General features: G+C 39.6%; 1 long non-coding RNA gene across 1 annotated transcript in view; it reads left to right on the top strand.

Moving 5' to 3' along the window:
• The window catches only part of LOC129736275 (uncharacterized), a 55,134-nt gene extending 36,956 nt beyond the window's left edge, over positions 1 to 18,178 (top strand). Inside the window, exon 3 of the long non-coding RNA XR_008732628.1 lies at positions 7,915 to 18,178. This is a non-coding gene — a long non-coding RNA (uncharacterized LOC129736275). The remainder of the gene's footprint in view (positions 1 to 7,914) is intronic.
• The last annotated feature ends 437 nt before the right edge of the window (positions 18,179 to 18,615 follow it).

The following is an 18,615-nucleotide window of genomic DNA, read 5'->3' as shown; positions in this document are numbered from 1 at the left end:
CTTCCTTAAACCTCACAAGTTGCCTGAGTCTAATAGATGATTACACTTAAAAGCAATTAAAGCCTTTGCTGCAAAACTGTATCCATGACATATATATACTACTGACTGCATTAGCAACAATGAAAAGCAGGGGGCTTCTTTTATTTATTGCTTTTCAGAATGAAGTTTTTCGATCAGGCTCTCTTTATAGGTGCCTGTGCATTTTTGAAAATACCTTCCCCAAAGTTCTTATTTGTCCGTTTTATATCTTCTTTACTCTGCACCTTTGTGTGAATGTAATCCATTTGGTTTGCTCAGCTTCTTGGACAGCGCAGTCTGTTGTTGTATTAACTATATGGCAACTTCAGTGGTATTTCAGTATATATTCAGTAATGTGGCTAAGAGTCTGGTCACTGCAGGACATAATTCAGAGCTGATGTCAGTCACTAGTGGCCATAAACTCCTTGATCTATTTGTCATTGCCATGAATCGCAGTATACAAATCACTGTTTCTTTTGGGAGAAAATACAGCAACAGCGAATAAAGGAGATGCAGATGGTGCTCTATAGTGTTCCCCATATTTTGCTGTTACCTTCCTACAAGCTCAAAAGTGTGTCTTTACCTGTGCGTCTTCAGTAATAATTTTGGTTCCTAGGGAGCACTCAGCATGGGGAATGGGGAACACTGGATTCCACTCCTGGTTCCATAGTGGCCTCTGGATCAAACACAAGGCATTCCCCAAAATACTCCTTCCCACTTCTGGGATGTGCTTTGAGATCTGCAGTTGAAAAGCATCACTGAAGAACTAGGTGTTACTGATTAATGTTTTTTGCAGGTGGACATTTCTGAAGTCTTATTTAAATGTCACCTGCCCTCTCCCAAAATACACGCAGAGGGGACAGAAAGAGAGTGAGAACAAGAGAGAGAAACAAAGCTGCTGTAGCACAAGGATTGATCTGGAAATGAGCAAAAACCTCTGCCTCTCAATGATCATCCTTGGTCAGTCATGTCAAATCCATTCTTCATGTAAAATGGTTGCCTAGAGATGTTGTTAGGTGCTGTGGCCACAGTATCTTTGCCAATGCTGAAGACTTTATTGTTTTCTTAATTTGTTGCAAGAGGCTGGAGAAGACTAAAAAAAGGGAAATATTTTCTAGTGATCCATTTGTAACAATCCTAAACTTCAGAAGATGTGGGGCCTAAAAACCTTTGTGGTGCCTCCTTTAAATGTGTATGGTTTCACAGTGGACTGTAATCTCTATTTCCTTGATTGATAGGGCTATAATGCCTAGGAAAGAGTGGAATGGATGGGCCAATCAGAAATAAAGACCCAAGAAAAGGTCAAAATGGTGGAGCACTTCACTATATTTCTTGAAAGATGTTGGGTATTAAATGTCAGATGCAATCTTTGTCATGAAAATGAAGTAACAAGCCACTAGTGTGACCCTCTCCTTTGAATGATAGTCTTGTCACTTTTTCTAATGCTCTTTCACCAAGGTTTAAATTGAGGGAGAACACTGACTATCTTGTAAAATATTTGAATAATGGAATGCATTGAGGAAACAGAAAGAAAACGAGAAAAGGAGGGAAACAAAAAATCCTTTCTTAGATACTTGCCTTACAGGCTGGGCCACCTAAAATGTATTTTGTGATACAACAAACCAGATACTAAGAGTTCAATAAATACTGGTTGCATCATTATTTTATTAAGATGCTTTCTACTTTGGGTTTTGACTAGTCCGTCCACCTAGTAGTAGCAACAGGCTTGATGGTGCTTGTCCTAGGATGGGCAGACATTTCTGTTTAGTAAGTCAGACAAAAGAAATGCCTGCTGAATGGAAAGAAATTTAACAGCCGTTACTAGAAAGATTACTTCCCAGCTGAGATATGTAGCCTTTTACAATGCTCAACATTACCTTTTAATACGTATTTCTGTATCATCATAGTACTGTCTCAGAGTTTTTAAATCAATAAGTCTTGAAATTTCTGTAGAAGAATCAGCTTGGTCATCAGTTCAATGTCCCGTACTTTTCTGCTCTGGCAGTCCTTTACACTGCCACATCCTCTCTGATCTTTGTCAGCCACATCCTCTTCTTTTAACATTTCCCAGCATAAAAAGTTTTCTGGTCATTCATTGATGGGCATGTTTGAAGAAGTATTTTAAGAGGCTGCTACTGCGCTGTCACCCCCTCCCTAATAAACATTCCATTACCTTCTCAGTGGGTGCCCTTACTGGCGGGGGTACCAGGGAAAATGATATGTAACGCCTGGGAAAGCCAGGCTTGCCAAAGCTCCAATGAAACTTGCTTTGCCTAGGCACATAGGTAAACCAGGAAGCACAGGTTGGATGCAGGTGGAGGGATATGCCCTGTATAAATAACCTAACTTGAGTTATATATTGAAGCATCATGTTTCTGCCTCATCCTTCACACAAACAATTCACTTCTATTTGGGAGGGAATCAGTAAACAAATTAAATAGCTTTGCAGGTTTGCCCCATGATATTGCTAGTTCTGCGTTCTTACAGTGTGGTTAGTATTGAGTATGGTTCAACACATAAAAATGGAAAAAACTCTTTCAGACAAGGCAGAATCACAGAAAACTGCCATCAGGACAAAAGCAATTTGTCTCTCACTGTACTGGCAGATAACCCACAGCAGCGCTGGCTTGGTGCTGTCAGAGAGACAAGGTCACAGTGACTATGTCCATCCAGCCTGTGGAGCAGGTGCACACAAGGACACTCCCTGCAGTCCTATTGCTGATGGTTTAGACTGGGAATCGGTTGTATCCCTTGCAGCTCCCCTTCTTGCCTCACTCTTCACTTTTCTTCCCCTGAAAGTGCAAGGCATGGAAGGATGGGATTTCACATCTTGGCGCTCATCTCAGTATGGAGTGAGAGTTGTCACCTGGGAAGTTCTCCTAGCTCGCCCTATAAGGATTATAGGCATACCTCAACTGAGAATGATGTGGCAAATACTCTGTGTTGAGATTTCCCATTCCCTTCTTCTCTCTGTCCTCAGTTTCTCCTGTGCTTGGCAAAATAGCAGAGGTCTAACTCTGCTTCTTATATGTGAAGTATAAAAATCAGACACAGACAAGAGCAGAAAGACAAGGTCAGTTCTATCAAGAGCAAGCTATAGATGTTATCATTAGGAAGGAGAATGAGAAATTAAAGGCCTAAATTACGAATAATGAAAAGGTAACTTGTTCTACATACTGAATTTTTATAGATTTTCAGCAGAAGTCTGGAAGTGACTGAATGGAAAAGAGTAATCTTCTTGTAATGGATTTCACCTCCTACCCACTTCCCCCCCATTGAGCTTTCCTTTTTTGACCCCTTTGTGAGAGAACAACTCATGAGTCACTACCTCCTTTCCTGGCTTTCCTGGAGTTCTTAAATAATACATGACCTTACCATTACCACCTGTGAGACTGCCCGGTAGCTCCCTGCACTACATCTCACTTTCCTCCTTTCTTTCTCATTGTCTCATGTTTAACGGGAAGATTGATTAGTGGTCTGGGAGCATATCTTTTGCCAGTTGCTGCGTAGATAAAAGCATTATCTCAAATAGCTCAGCACTGGTACAAGTTTTCTGGATGTGCAGATGTCAGGCAAGACAATGTGCTGGGCTTATGTTTCCACAGCAATGAGCTTGGAGCTACAACTCAAAAGGATAGAAATAAATCACATTTTCTCCCTTTACCAGTCTTTTTTCACCTTTGCTGTTTACTTTATGCATATTTTAAAGAGTTGCAGCAACAACACCTCAGTTGATTCTTCCCCTCCAAAAAGGAAAACCAATAACATCTTCCATATATTCTGAAAGATTGCCAGAGTTTTTCACATACAGAAATTCCCTGCAAGTAATGGGAAAGGTAATAAAGGATGTTATCAAAATGAAATACACTACATTTGAAATGCTTTCATTGTGGGTTTTTTTCCCTGTGTTTTTACTTTAAAGGAAATTATTTCTCCCAGTGACTGTTGCTGTGCAGCTGATCAGGCTGAGATCTCTGTTTACATATTGAGAGCTTATGTAACAGTTTGGTCTTGCAGAAGACTGTGTCAACTTCTTTGGCCAACTGAGCTCGTTTATCATCTTTATTCTTTCAAACTCATGTTGCCAGAATAGGCTTGAAAAAAGCCTCGTTGGACAGGATTTTCTTCCCTTTGTACAGGCCAGGTGAAAGCAACTCTGCTTTCTGCACACTTTCTCCATTCCTTCATCTCCACCAGCAGTCATGGAAACCTGCCAGCTGTGGACTGAAAGGGGACCTTTTCCCCATTCAGTCATCCAGTGGTTCATCAGAGAAGACCACAACCATCAGCCAGTTGACCAGTCTTACATGGAATATTGCAGAACGCTTGCCAGAGCCTCAGTTTTCAGGATGTAAGGAAGCAAAGAAAGGACCTTCCCAGAAGGCTCTGGACTCAGCTCAGATCAATGCCATCCATTTACTTCCCCCTCGGGCTACTGCAGAGGGAGGGCGCTGAACTGTGAGTGGCAGTCATTTCACTGGAGTGCAGCAGTCTCAAATTCCATCCATGACTTTCTTATTGCTAAGCATTCTTTACCACAGCAAAAGTATTTGTTTAATGGGAAACAGATTTGGGTCATAAACCTTAAGCCTATCAAGCTTTATGTTAGCTAATGTTTACCTTCTTGTATATATATATATATAACTGTTGTTTTTTTCTTTTACTCTATCTCTCTCTCTGGTAAAAAAAAGCTATTGCTGTAAAGGGAATGCAGGGAAGCAAATAAAGCAAAGGAAATCAGGAAATACTATGAACTGCATGTGACTTACAGCTGCAGGGTTCCTCACAATAAAGAACCCTGCCTCAACAAAGTGGCTTATGTGCTTTAACAAATATCAGCTGTTTGTTTGGGGTGTAATGAACAAACCAGAGCCAGAGTGACAACTGCTTCAAGTAATTATGAAGACAGCTTGCAAACTATGGCCCCACTTGTTTCAGATTCTAAATGACGACAGTTGGGCTGCTGTTGCTGCCAGCTTTATTTCTGAGCACTTTTATTTCCATATTTCAAAGGTCAGTGTGTGGTGGCAATAGCAGCCAAAGAAAGCCTGTGTGAACAGTGTGTGTGTGCCTGTGTCTTTGTGAGAGAGAGAGGAAAAAAAAAGAAAAGAAAAGCATTTTTCAGCATTACCAGTAACTGCTATATTAATACTAAACTCTTAATGAAGTGTTTATAATATGTTAAATCCTTGGACCCCAGATGAGTTCAGGGTTTCTTTGCTGCAGGCATCATTTATATGTGTAGCGAGGGGGACTCTGCCCTGAGGAGTTTATAATGCTAACGGTAGAGATGGCAGAACTGTGGTCCCAGGGAAACTATGTTATTCTACAGAGAGCCATGGACACATGAAATAACTTATCCAGGCACATAGAGGGATTTACATCCAGGTAAAACCTGAACTGATTAGAAACCCCCTGAATCTCAGACCATTACTTAGGCTGCATCTTTTCCTTCCTCTAATACCTATAATTTATGGTTTTAAATGCCGTTGATTTATATGTAGAAAGAGGCTGAGGATTTTGTGGTATATAATAATAATGTAAAAGAACCAACCCTTGTGCTGAAGATGTTATCACACTTGTGGAACTTCTACAGGATTTTTGGATGAATTCTACCAAAGAACTATTTGCATGCTTTCTTTTCTTTAATGAATTTACCTACTAAATATCTCATGAGATAAATATGAAATAGCACAGGAATGGAGGTGAAGGAATAAGGAGAGAGTTTAAAGGAATGTGTACCTTGGTGACACATGGACAGGGAAGCTGCCATGGTCGCAGAACTGGGGTCTTATTTCAAGCACACCTTGGTCCCACCAGGATTTGTGGAAGAAAGGTCTGAAGGGCATATGAAAGGAATGAGCAAGTTAAGGGTCTCAACACAGGAATGGCAGGAGGTAATATAAATTCTGTGGAGATTTAAAAGAAAGAGATTTGCGTGTGATGCAATAGGAGTGATTCCATTATGCTGATTTCCAAGGAAAAGATTGTGGATCTATGTGAGCCACATGGGTAGATTGGAAAAAGAAGCCAAGCAGGGTCAAGGCAACATGTTGGCTACACTGACAAGGAAGGCAGGTCAGGAGGTATGAAATTGCTAATGAAATAGGAGGAAGGTTACGAAAGCATGGAGAATAGTGTGACAAAAGTAGAGACGTTTGTGAGATGATATGGATGTAAAAGTGACAGCAGTTACCCTGGCTGTTGGGAGACAGTGCGGCCAACAGCCCAGTGGTTGGAAGGCTTGGATACAGGGAAGTCTGTATCCAAGCCAATTATCCTCTTAGACACTTACGTATGTGACCTGAGATCACAGTGAGAGGGAGGAAGAAAGAAAATAAAGAATGCATCCTGTCCTTCCCATCAAGCTTATGATCCTTTGCAAGATGTGCTTTTTCCCAGATTACAGGAAATTAGAAATTTCTTCAACCAAATCCAAAAATAAATGTAAAACAATTGATGAAGGACAATAGACTGCAGCCAAAGGTAGACAAATGCTCCTTAGTGAACTATGAAGTGTTTATTAATCAGATGTAAATAGCCTTGCCTCCAATAAAGTCTGGATTTGGCAGCTGTTCATCTTGTTTTTTTTCCCTGGTTTAGAAAAGACAGAGTAATTTCACTTACTCTTGAGCCCACTCCCAGGCACCTCTTTCATTCAGACACTCTCTTCAGCATATGTCTCATTGTAAACATCTAAGTTTCTTCAATATCCACTATCAGTGAGGCTCTGTCTCTATTTTTTTACCCATTTAAATTCTGGATCATAATCCATATAAATTATGCTTTCCTGTGTTCAGGGGAAGAGATTGATAAATTTTGAGAGGTTTGTGGAGAATTGTCTCTTCCATAACAGATTTGACCGGTTCACATGGGATGCATCCTCGCAGGAAAAGCCCACATTAGGCTACATGTGCTTGAGGAACAAAGCATCAAGAGAAAAATAGCTGATGAAAGAAATAAAAGCACTGATTTATCTGACATTATGCTTTCCTAATGTATAAAACTTTCAGTTTGAAAAGCTGAGAAAAAAATCCTACTGACTTTGATTATTCCCTCTGTAGGATAATTTGCAATTATCTTCTTGCAACATGCGAGTTGTAAACTAACTATAAGTAAAATTTGGATCCCTTTATAATTGTCCTTTTCTTAGTTTCTTTCATAATAGTAGTTTAGTCTTCTTTAAACCTCACTTGGCAGATTTCCCAGCCTGCCTTTTTGTATGGCGGCTCCATTAAATTCAGCAGAGACCAGCACGTGCCACTCTGAAGTAGCCATTTCACAAGTGGTCTCTGAATTTCTTTTAGTGCTGAGTGCATTCAGTTTCTGCTTTTCTCCTGATAATCTTAGTTTTACAGCACATGCTCACACAGGTTTCTCCAAGGGCAGTTCAATCTCGGCTGCACCAGTGCTGCTGAAATGAAGGAGGCAGGGAGCTATTGCTCTAGCTGTCTTTCATGGCTGTCATTTATAGCTCTTTTCCCAATTGAAGTCCTTGGAAATTTTTGCTTCTTAGCAAACAAGCTGATGCAGTGTCCTAGCTTCCCTCTTCTACTGCACAGTGGTTTGTATGTAGAAATTGGAGTGTTAAACTTAGATGAAGACATGCATTTAAGACTCAGTAAATGCCAAAATAGCATAAATAAAACCTCAAAAATTAAATTGCCTTTTTCTGTTACTATTAATAAGTGATTAAGTTTGTTCTCAGTAACATCTCTACAGGTTATGGTCATAAATGGTAACAAAGATGCAGTATCACTTAGCAAGTACATGGTAGATAGTGAAGGTAAGTATTGCTTAGCATGTATCACAACAGATTGAGAAGGAGGTTTAGCAACACTGCAGTAGAGCATGGTAGCATTTAATACTTGGCTTATTTTTTTTCTTGTTTTACAGAGCTGAACAGTTTACTTTGAAGTTTGGCTGTTTGTTATTTCCTTCAAGGCTGGACACCATAAGAAAAGGAGTTAATCAGTTGCCAAGGCCACTCAGTGGGTAAATAATTGAGATGAGACTAAACTATGGGGTTTGACTTCCACGGTTACTGAGGTGAGCAGTATTAAGCTGGGCTCTTAAACTGTATCTATGACTGACACTTTCAGAAAGACATTACCATTTGAAACTGGAGTTGATCAGCCATGTTGATAAATGTGTTTGATTCAGTGGCAAATAACCACAAAAAGGTTTATATACAGATAACTGATGTGGCTCTGGTCCAAGTAAACAAATGAATGTGAGAGAGCATGGATTTCAGGGATGCCTTATAAAGTAGGGTAGTGATAACAATGTTACTGGGGCTTTTTTCTCTGAAAAGTGGAGAAAAACGTCCTTTGCCATGGATTAACCTCATCTGGGATTCAGTGAGCCAGGACAAGGCGAGCTGTATGCTTCACCTCCACCATGTTAGAATTCTGCATAATTGATGTCTCCCAGGCCATTTGTGAGCAAAGTGATGTGCCAATGCAGAGTGGCTTGTAGGGAGGGTCTTATTTTAGAAGTATTGAGTATGCTGGGAGATTACCATTTTTCTCCTTAGGTAGTCTTTATCTTTATTCTTCTTTGACAAGAAACTTAAGCTTTGATGCCAAGAAGCACAATGAAAAAGAATGCTTTCCCCTTTCCCATTATCTTCCTCTTTGTTGAACCTGAGAATACACCTATTTATTTCTTTGAGAGGTTAACTCAAGAGTGGCAGGCTACTTTTTCATTTTCACTTACTTTCTCATATCCAATTTCTGCTTTATGATGAAATGGATGGAATTTTTTAGTACTTTTTAAGATCAGGTTTAAAAAAAGGTGAATAGGCAATTATAGCATGGCAATTACATTAAAAAAATCCTTGCTATAGCTGCCATTCTTGCAGCATTTCTAGTTTTGTCTTTATTACAGTACCAGCATCCATTCTCATTATTATCAGCTATATTTCTCTTCATTATTACCAACAGTTAAAGGGGGGCGGGGGATGGGGGGTAGGGGAAGTACAAAGAACTGCAGATCAAACAGAAAATACTGCCGTACTAAGTTAAGGGATTCCCCCAAAGGTTGTTTTCTGCGATCCCAGTCTTAAGGTCCTTAGGACCTTTACTTTACCTTTCTGCAGTTTAAGGTCCTTAATATGTTCTGTAGCCCAGAGGCCTTACATTTGCAAAAAGAGGAGGGAAAGGAATCTTCACTAAGCAAAATCTTTCTCATTTTCACATCTGCTCTACCAGGTTATGCCACTGTGCAAATAGACTTTTCAAAATCTAGATTTTTCTGGGAAGACATATGCTTTTCTCCTACAAATTAAACCTACTGTACTGGTGGAACAGTACAGTGTCAAGTTTTTCTATGTCAGATGGTCTGTGAAGAACTGGAGATGCTAGGAGATCCTACCTTAGAAAGTGATTTGAAATTCCTGACAACTGGTGCAATCTGGCTTCTAAAAGCAAAATATTTACCCAGTAACACTTTCAAATATTTGTATTAAATTTCATGTCACTTATTTGCTTACTAACACTGTACCTTAAGGTGCTCCAAGAACAAATAATTCTTTTCCACTGCAGGTACAGTAGCAGTATTCAGAGGGGAGCAATACCATGAAAAGGAAAGTCACACCCTTCATTGTGTTGTTTTACAGTTTAGTAATATTGTTCAAAGTATGAACCAAATGTTCAGATCAAAATGAGAAGGTCATAGGATATGAGTATGTCATAGGATCGAAGAGGTGGTCACAGGATAAAATATGGTCTTTATTTATGATCCAGGAGTAAATGATGTCATGTTGTAGACTTAGCTGCCAAGAATATGGGGAAGGTATTTTGCTAAAACCTATGTCTCCACATTGGGAAAATGGCAGGACAAACATGTTACTGCAGGTTTTGGATGAAAAATAGCTGGGCAGAACCGAAATGATGCTAGTCAGTGAACTGAAATAAAAGGTTGGTTGAATATCATCTCAGCCTCCCCACTGAAGGTATATACCTATTTGCCAACATGTGACAAAGTCTTGGGAAGGTGAGGAAGTTGTGTTTATCTGCTGATGACATTGGGATGAACAGCATAGCAAGGTAAGAGTGAACAGAAGTCCAGGAAACATCCATTTAAGGCATTGTTGTATCCATTCATTAATATGACCTTCTCCAAAGGAATCACCAAAGCTGAGTAAAAATGTTTGGCAGAAGGCTGACACCATGCATCTGATGGCTCGGCCCAGTGTGAACATAACAGATCTTTAGAAGAGTCTTCCAGCTTCTCAGGTCGGCTCTGATGCCACTGTACAGCTCTTGTCCTAGCTTACAAAGCAATTAATGGATCGAGTCTCACCTACATAAAAAAAACAGATTTCTGTGACAGCTGAGGAGATTACAAATCCCAAATATAAAGACTTTGGGAAAGGAAGGGAGCAGAGAAAAATGGTTTGCTATGGAATGGCCTGGCCTTGGAGATCATGCAAATCCAAATGCTGACCACATTTTAGCCTGCGTTGTAAATCATTTACAGCCTATGCGGCGGTCACAATCTCAGATTTAGTCCTAAATTTATATTTTCCAAAATCTCTAGTCCAAGGAAATTTTTAGCCTCAAAGGTGACAAAATGGCATTGACCCTGAAATTCCCTAGGGATATTAATGTTGCTTTTGATTTGTACGTGGAAAATTCTCATATCTTAACACTGACGCTTATTGTTGTGCTATGAAAAGTAAGACATAATAAGATGGAATTCCACCTGAAAGCAGAGGTAAATCTGTGGGCAGAATGGAGAAATGTAGGTAGAAGAATGATCTTTGTGCCAGGATACATGCATTGATTTCACATGCCAGTTCACAGTCATCTAAACTGTGGGTAAAGGGCTGTTAATGGATTTTATCTCATGCGGAGATGACCACACAGTGATTTAATTTATACCTTGGTTGATTATAAAGGCAATGTGGTTCAACCCTAGCATCCACCTTAGAGAAAATATCCCTATATAGCAGACCAGCTGCTCTAGGTAAAACAAGCATGGCACATGGGATCCCGGCTACATACCAACTGTGGGAATTTTGAGGACTGAAATGCATTCGGTTCTAAAACATATCTAAAATTAAGTTTAATTTAATAGGTGGGACAGAAGAAGTCCTACCTTATCTAGGCAAATACAAATGCTAAGAAAGGATGGTCTTGGTGCAAAAGTCTGCGAAGCCCATGGATATTTATAACTTGGGTTTAGCAAACTTCCCCACACTGTGTGTTAATGTATTAATTTTATTTATTTATTTATGAAAAATAATGCTGTTTATTTTATCTGTTCTCCAAGAAAGACTGCTTCTTAATGCTTGGCCCCATTTTTCAGGTAAATTTAATTGCTCTTCCTTCCTGCCCTCTGTCCTACTTGTCCTTGCAGCTTTTGAAGAAGCCATGCCACAGAGGCAGAGGCTGGAGAGACCCCTGCAACTGAGGCAGTGCTGCATCAGTTTGAGGCTTGTAGCCTGTAGGAAGAATGATAACTTTGAATATCAGTGGCCATTGTGCATGAGCCTAGGGGCTCAGGTCAGTGTTGGCTTGGAGGTCTCTGTTTTCCCTGGTCTTGATAGCCATGGTTGTTCAGTCCTTGTCTTCCCTGACCAGTAATTGTAAAAAGGACATTTATGAGCTGTACATCTGTCAAATCCTTTTGGGCTACTGAGGTCAGAAAAATCTAGCAGTGTCAGTTCACTCATCCTCTGCATTTGCCAATAATGTTACTTATATTAATGTGTTTTTTCAAATGGTGTATTGTTGAATGAAATAATTGGTGGAGGTGAAGTTGGAGATATCACAAAAATTTAGTTAGTTTCATGTGGATTGAAGGCAAATTTGGAGGCTGGTGCTCTACAGACATGCAATGAAGTTAATTATCTCTTTAATCTCGTATATTTAAACCTAGCAATAAACTAAGGAAAGATGATATTGATCTGCAGGAACTTTATGGAGACAAAGCAAGGATTGCAAAAAACCAGAAATATTATGCATAATTAAGAAAATTGCTAATGATAACTTTAATCAATGAAATTAGAGATGGAAAGGCTGCTAGGTCAAGTATTCCATCCAAGGCCTCTGACAGCTTATTTCCTTATCACTGAGAGAACAGTTTTCAATTTCATGCCTGATTTTGGCTCATCCTTCACTTCTAGTTAACCAACAAAATCTGTCTGAATTTCACAGATATTATCCTATTTTTTCCAGAAAGATTAAGGCAAAATGAAGAAGGCATTTTCAAAAATGAGGGTTAAAAATATGAAGGATTGCCATTACAAAACACTCTTCCATAGCTCACTCTAATCTGTTGTGGCTTTGCCTGGAATAGCTTTTGTTCTCTGCCCCTGTCCTTAGCAGCAGCCTGTATGTTTGTCAGGCCACAATAATTTGAGTGGTAGGACTGTGGGCAACTAAGGTTCTCATTGAAATAGGGTTGTGCTGTGTCGTGTGGTACTTTCTGCCAGGTAGCTACAAGCTCCCCAAAACATCCCTATGAGCCTTCAGAACGATGAATAGCATCACTGGTTTGGGCACAGGCTGCAGAAAGCCTGAACTGGAGCAGCTGCCCTGTATGACATTTGCAGGGCACTGAAACATCCAGCTAACCCATGTTTCCAGAGTCAGTAACAAGCCAGAAGATGCAGAGGAAGTGCTTGGTTGGTTCTACCTCTGCTGATAAAGGACCTTGGCAGTGATGAGTTTTGGGTGGCACTTAGGGCTAGCACTCCAGTGTATGTTTCTGCATCCGGGTAAACTGAGGTTCATCACATCTAAGTAGGTCCACTGCCTTATTAAAGCAACATTCCCATATTCCTCCCTAGCTCAGTTTCTGGAGCCAGTTTTTTTTGTCAAGAAAGACTGGACGGAGAGGGAGAGAACTGTATGTGAAACAGTAGAAAGGACAGGCCTGTCTGTGCATCACAAAAGTCAGATATAGATCTGTATAACCTGAAAGATACCACAAACACTTGAGTCCTCCTCTCTGTTCCCACCTTGGTCTTAAACAATAGGATTGACATAGCACAGGGTAAGTATAAGAAAACTGATCAGTAAGAATAAAAGTTAACTGTCTCATACTGTGGGTGTAAACAGATTAAATATAATTTTAACTACACACTCCAAATACTGCACTTTCTAGCAAGAAACTCTTTGAATTTTGGAAGACAAGAATGCTTCCCCATGGAGACCAGACATATGACCCTCAGAAAGCTGATTTATACCTAGGCTGGATGAGCTTGCGGATCAGAAAACTGAAGTATGTACGAAGAATAGGAACAGGGAAAGACAGAAAACTTCAGGAGTAAAGCAATGAATGACCATTTTATTCTGGGGGGTGGGGGGGAAGGTTTTACATATAAACACACACAAAAAAGATAACTGAACAGTAGTATTGTTTGGATGGTTTTCCTGTATAAAGTGACTAATCTCCCTAGAGCCATAGGTCAAAATCTAGGCAGGATTGGCTTTGCCCTTCATCCTCAGTTTTCATCTCTATGGGAATAGATTAGTGCTTAGCAGCACACGCTGCAGCAGGAAACAGTCTCAGTGTGTGCCATTCCTCTGATCAAGAGCATTTTCTTGCTTAGTACACTTCTGTGATTGACTTAGGGTTTCTTTTTTCATGTGCAGCAAAGCCTTCTGCATTATTATAAACAAATTATAAAGTTGCATAATTGTATCACTTATGTAATTTAATTCGTGCTTTTTGCATCTCCCAATAAGAGAAAAAAATAAAAAAAATATATATGTGTATGCACACATATACAAACCCAGGCTTTTTCTGCTTTCTGTGCTGTGATTTTCTATATGTTCCTTTTATGATACCTTGGATGGAGTCTGTAAGTATAAAACAATAGGAAGAACCAAGAAATTAGATCAGCATTTAAATTAAGACAATTTATTTCCAGGTTTTACAGAATACTAATCAGATCTGCTCCATCTGACACACTTACTAAGGTCATTTTTCACTTGAATTAACAAAAAATTAGATGAGTAAATCAGTGGTACATATGTTGTTTAGATTAGTTACCACTTAAATCTCTCAAATAGCCAGACATATGGATAAGCTAGGCACAGATTAAGCAGGTCTGATTTGACATTAAAATCCTATTCTTGTGATAAATACTGTAATACAAATAAGTATATGGCAAATGTAACCAAGACTGCATTAAATTTCAGGGTAATATTGATGCAACCCCAGGACTATTCTGTATGTGACATGAATTGGTTCCAGGCTTATTAACAGATGACAAAAACCAAAACAATCAAATTAGCTTTCCTTTAATTGTCTCCCTAGGTAGACTGGAATAATTTTATAACTTTGCATATTCAAAACAGCAATTACCCAAATAACCAGAAATTCTTCACAGCTTTAGGTGGGTTTTGGGTGGCAAATTGAAGGACTTGAATTTTTTAAAAAGTACTGTAGCTCAGCCTTAGAAAGTCATCTCTTCTTAAAAGCACATTAAAGTCAACGCAAATCATTGCAATAGGTCTTTTTTTAATTCTTACTTGTAGACTGGAGTAGAAGCCTAATAGAGTTAGGTGCTCTAAAAGCTCTAAAATTCAGAAACATGTGGCAAAGTCACTGAGGTGTCTTTTAAAGTACATCTTTAGGGCCTTATTGTTTAGTCAGCATGATGGGTGTCTGTACAGAGTATCAACACCTCTGCTCTGTGCTCAGAGCAATCTGCTGGCAGGAGCGTGCACTGCCCAGGGGAACTGCTCTAAGCTGGTGCTCATGGACGTGGACTTCATTCTTCATAAAGTTGTCATCGTCTCTTTGTTGGTTGTCGCAATGGCTTTCACAGGTGAGGCTGGCACAGGGGCTCCTTGGCTTTTACAACCATCTGTTGTGAGTTGTGTCTTACTGTGGTATTCATATGTTAACTCTTTTGCTGGGGTTAAATCCATTCAGCTCTGTTCACATCTCTTTATGTCAGTGTGTCATTTGTTCTGGTACTGGACCCACATTATTATTATTATTATCATAATCTGTATTATCATCATCATTAGTATTATTATAATTAGTATTATTCGTATTAGTATTATTACCACCATTCAGAGGGACCTTGACAGGCTTGAGAGATGGGCCCGTGTGAACCTCATGAAGTTCAGCAAGTCCAAGTGCAAGGTCCTGCACGTGGGTTGAGCAGTCCCAAGCACAAATGCAGGCCAGGTGGAAAATGGATTGAGAGCAGCCCTGAGGAGAAGGACTTGGGGGTGTTGGTGGACAAGAAGCTCAACATGGCCCAGAAAAGTGCCCTTGCAGCCCAGAAAGCCAACTGTATCCTGGGCTGCATCAAAGAAGCATGACCAGCACGTCGAGGATGGTGATTCTGTGCCTCTACTTTGCTCTCATGGGACCCCACCTTGGAGTTCAGCTCTGGAGCCCCCAACATAAGAAGGACATGGACCTGTTTGTGTGAGTGCAGGTGAAGGCCACAGAAATGATCAGTGGGCTGGAGCACCTCTCCTATTAGGACAGGCTGAGAGAGTTGGAGCTTTTCAGCCTGGAGAAGAGAAGGCTCTGGGAACATATTATAGCAGCCTTTCAGTACCTAAAGGGGGCCTGCAGGAAAGCTGGAGAGGGTCTTTTTACAAGGGCACGTGGTGATAGGCCAAAGGGGAATGGCTTTAATCTGAAAGAGGGTAGATTTAGATTAGATATTAAGAAGAAATTCTTCACTGTGAGGGTGGTGAGGCACTGGAATAGGTTGCCCAGAGAAGCTGTGGATGCTCCATCCCTGGAAGTGTTCAAGGCCAGGTTGGATGTGGCTTTGAGCAACCTGGTCCGGTGGAAGATGTCCCTGCCCATAGTAGGGGGGTTGGAGCTAGGTGACCTTTAAGATCCCTTCCAGCCCAAACCATTCTGTAATTCTATGATTCTATTCTGCATCTTTGAACTGCTATTTGCATTTCTCATTCATTTGTAATGTTGTGTTTTATAGTCAGGACACCAATTTTTTAAAAAATATTATAGTATTTGTTTAATCATGTCATAGTGGTGAGCTGTAAAGGTCCAGTAGTTGTTCATATTTTTTGAACTCTGGACCAATCCTTTCACTTCCTGTAGTCAAGAAAGGCTTTGCCATTATTAATTTTTGTTTCCTCTCTAGATGCCTGTACCCAAATCCTAGTTGAGACAAGAAGAGACAATGAGTTTGGTCTCATCTTTGGCCTTTTGTTGAGCATCAGAAACTCTCGTCACAGTGGTGACACATCTGGCACTCTATGCCCCTGTCCGTGGTAATAGGGGTGAAATAGACCCCGACCGAGGCAAGGAAAGCTTACAACTTGCTTGCTGATGCTTTGCCTGGCTTTCGTTAATGCCATTAGTTTCACAGTTAGATGAACTCTAAACTGCAAATACAAGGATCCATTATCCCACATAGCCCTGTGTTATTTCAAGGTGACATTGAACTACTGATCTGTGTTTTTATACTGAACGGTGGTCAACAACTGTACTTTATCCTATAGCTTTTGTGCAACTATGAAATTGCAGCACTGGAAGAGCAATTTATCAGCAAAAATGCTGATCACATTCATAGACTAACTCCATATTAACTCCATATCAAAGTGTCTGTGTTTACAGGAATGTAAATGTGCATTTGATTTAAAGAATTTGCTTTTGTGATGAAAACATTATCAAATCTGCTCTTGGTTTCTAAAAGCCACTGTTTTGGTTTGGTTTTCTGCTCCTGCTTAATACTTACATATATTTATATGCAACGCTAGGATAAACCACTTTTGAATCTCTCCTGCAGTCAACAAGGAAAAAGGGCTTTCAACACTATGCTGCAAGTATTGCAGGTTTCCCCCCCTGAGTCTGAAGTATCACAGCAATTGAAGCTGTCAATTACTTTTAAAGTAAGCTGTTTATAGATCATTATTCGCAAGGCTTTATTTGCTTGCCTTCTTCGCAAGTAAGATGATGGAGACAATTCAACTATTAAGATTAAGAAATCTGCCCCCATCCCTTCTACCAAGTTGTTACCATCAGAAGACCCTCCTTTTGTCTTCTGCCTCAGTCCCTATATTTATCAGGCATTTTCCTATGGACTGGAGGGATTGTAAATAATTGCCTCATCCATCGCTTATGGACATGTGTATCACATAGGGAATATATAGTGAAACAAACATCTAAAAATTAGAATCAAACATTTTCCTTTGATTTGTTTCTTAGATTTGTTGTTTTGTATTTCAAAGGGCTCCACAATGTGACCTTCACTTTAAATAAAGAAATGCCTTCTCTTCTGTGTTCCTTACTTTAGGTTAAATGAGGACTTTTGATGACTGATAAATACTGGATTTCACAAAAGTCATTGGAGTTGGTAGAGACATTTTGATGAAATATACTGCCTAGTAAAGGAAAGAGATGAAACCCAGATAATTTAGAAGTTTGTCTTAGTCCTAATTTCCATGAAAAGATGAAATACTGTAATATTCTTTTCCAGCATAGTTTAGCGTAGTATTTTCAAACACACATGAACTGATACACAGCCTAAGAGAAGGACCGTATGATGCTGTTTTCCATGATGTATCAGAGGATTGATTCCAAATGATGGCAAAGAAGCATTAATCTCATCAAACAAAGTCCAGGTAAAACCACATCTGGAGTTCGTTGCTGCTCAGTGAGAATGAAATTACATGGGGACAACTGAAGATGACTACAGGATTGTAGTCTACAGGACTATAAATGACAGTACCCCTTAGAAATAAAGATCAGCAAACAAAACTGTTTAGATTCATGGAATAAAAGCTGGTAGGGAAAATATTGTGCTGTATGAGTATGTGAGGGTATTTTAGATATCAAAGAGGGAGAGGAGTTAAATTAAAGAACAGGGTTTGCTCTGGAAAAAGAATAGATATGATCTGGCAACAAATAAACTTGAATTAAAATGGGAGGATGGTTTTGAGACATCGCAGGACTAAAGCTCTGGGACAGCTTCTTGACAGGAGGCATAATTGCAAAAGTCATGGCTGTTTTAAGGAGTCTGGTATTTTCACATCTGCAGTGTGGTTGCCTGAAAGAGCTGAGGATTGGTCTCATTAACCCGGAAGTTCCCTTCTGCTGTGGAGCACAAGAAATGGCATTTGAATCAGTAATTAAAGAGTCTTTTATTTTTATGTGTGAGGGAGTCAAAAAGCCTATAGATAGGTGTAATTGATTTTCTGTTTGTTTTTTTTGGGTTGGGGTTTTTTTAGTTGTTTTTTTTTTTAGTTTTGGTTTTAATTATTGAGCATGTAATGGTTTGACCTTAATGTTATCTTAGAATATTTCTGTGGAGGATATATATTATATAAAGATACATGTGTTAATTAATGCCGCACATAATGCAATATAGCTGCTCAGTAGAGAAAAATACTCTATTCTAAATAAAAAAGGTACATAATTAATATATTCCTTGAGTTCAACACCTTTAAATAGGCCCCCAGAGTGCTCTATTTGTGGACAAAGCGCCAGTGCATTGGTCTCCATTGAGAAGCTGGGCCCTGAGTCATCAGTCTGCGTAAAGTGCTTTTCTTTTTTTTTTTTTTTTTTTGTTACCATAGTAACATTCAATATTTTTTTTTCCCCAATTGTTCAATTTCAGAGGAAGTTTAGAAAACAACCAGA

Source organism: Falco cherrug, chromosome 5, assembly GCF_023634085.1.
Source record: "Falco cherrug isolate bFalChe1 chromosome 5, bFalChe1.pri, whole genome shotgun sequence".
NCBI classification, from domain to species: Eukaryota; Metazoa; Chordata; class Aves; order Falconiformes; family Falconidae; genus Falco; species Falco cherrug.
This window is presented reverse-complemented; position numbering and strand designations above follow the sequence as displayed.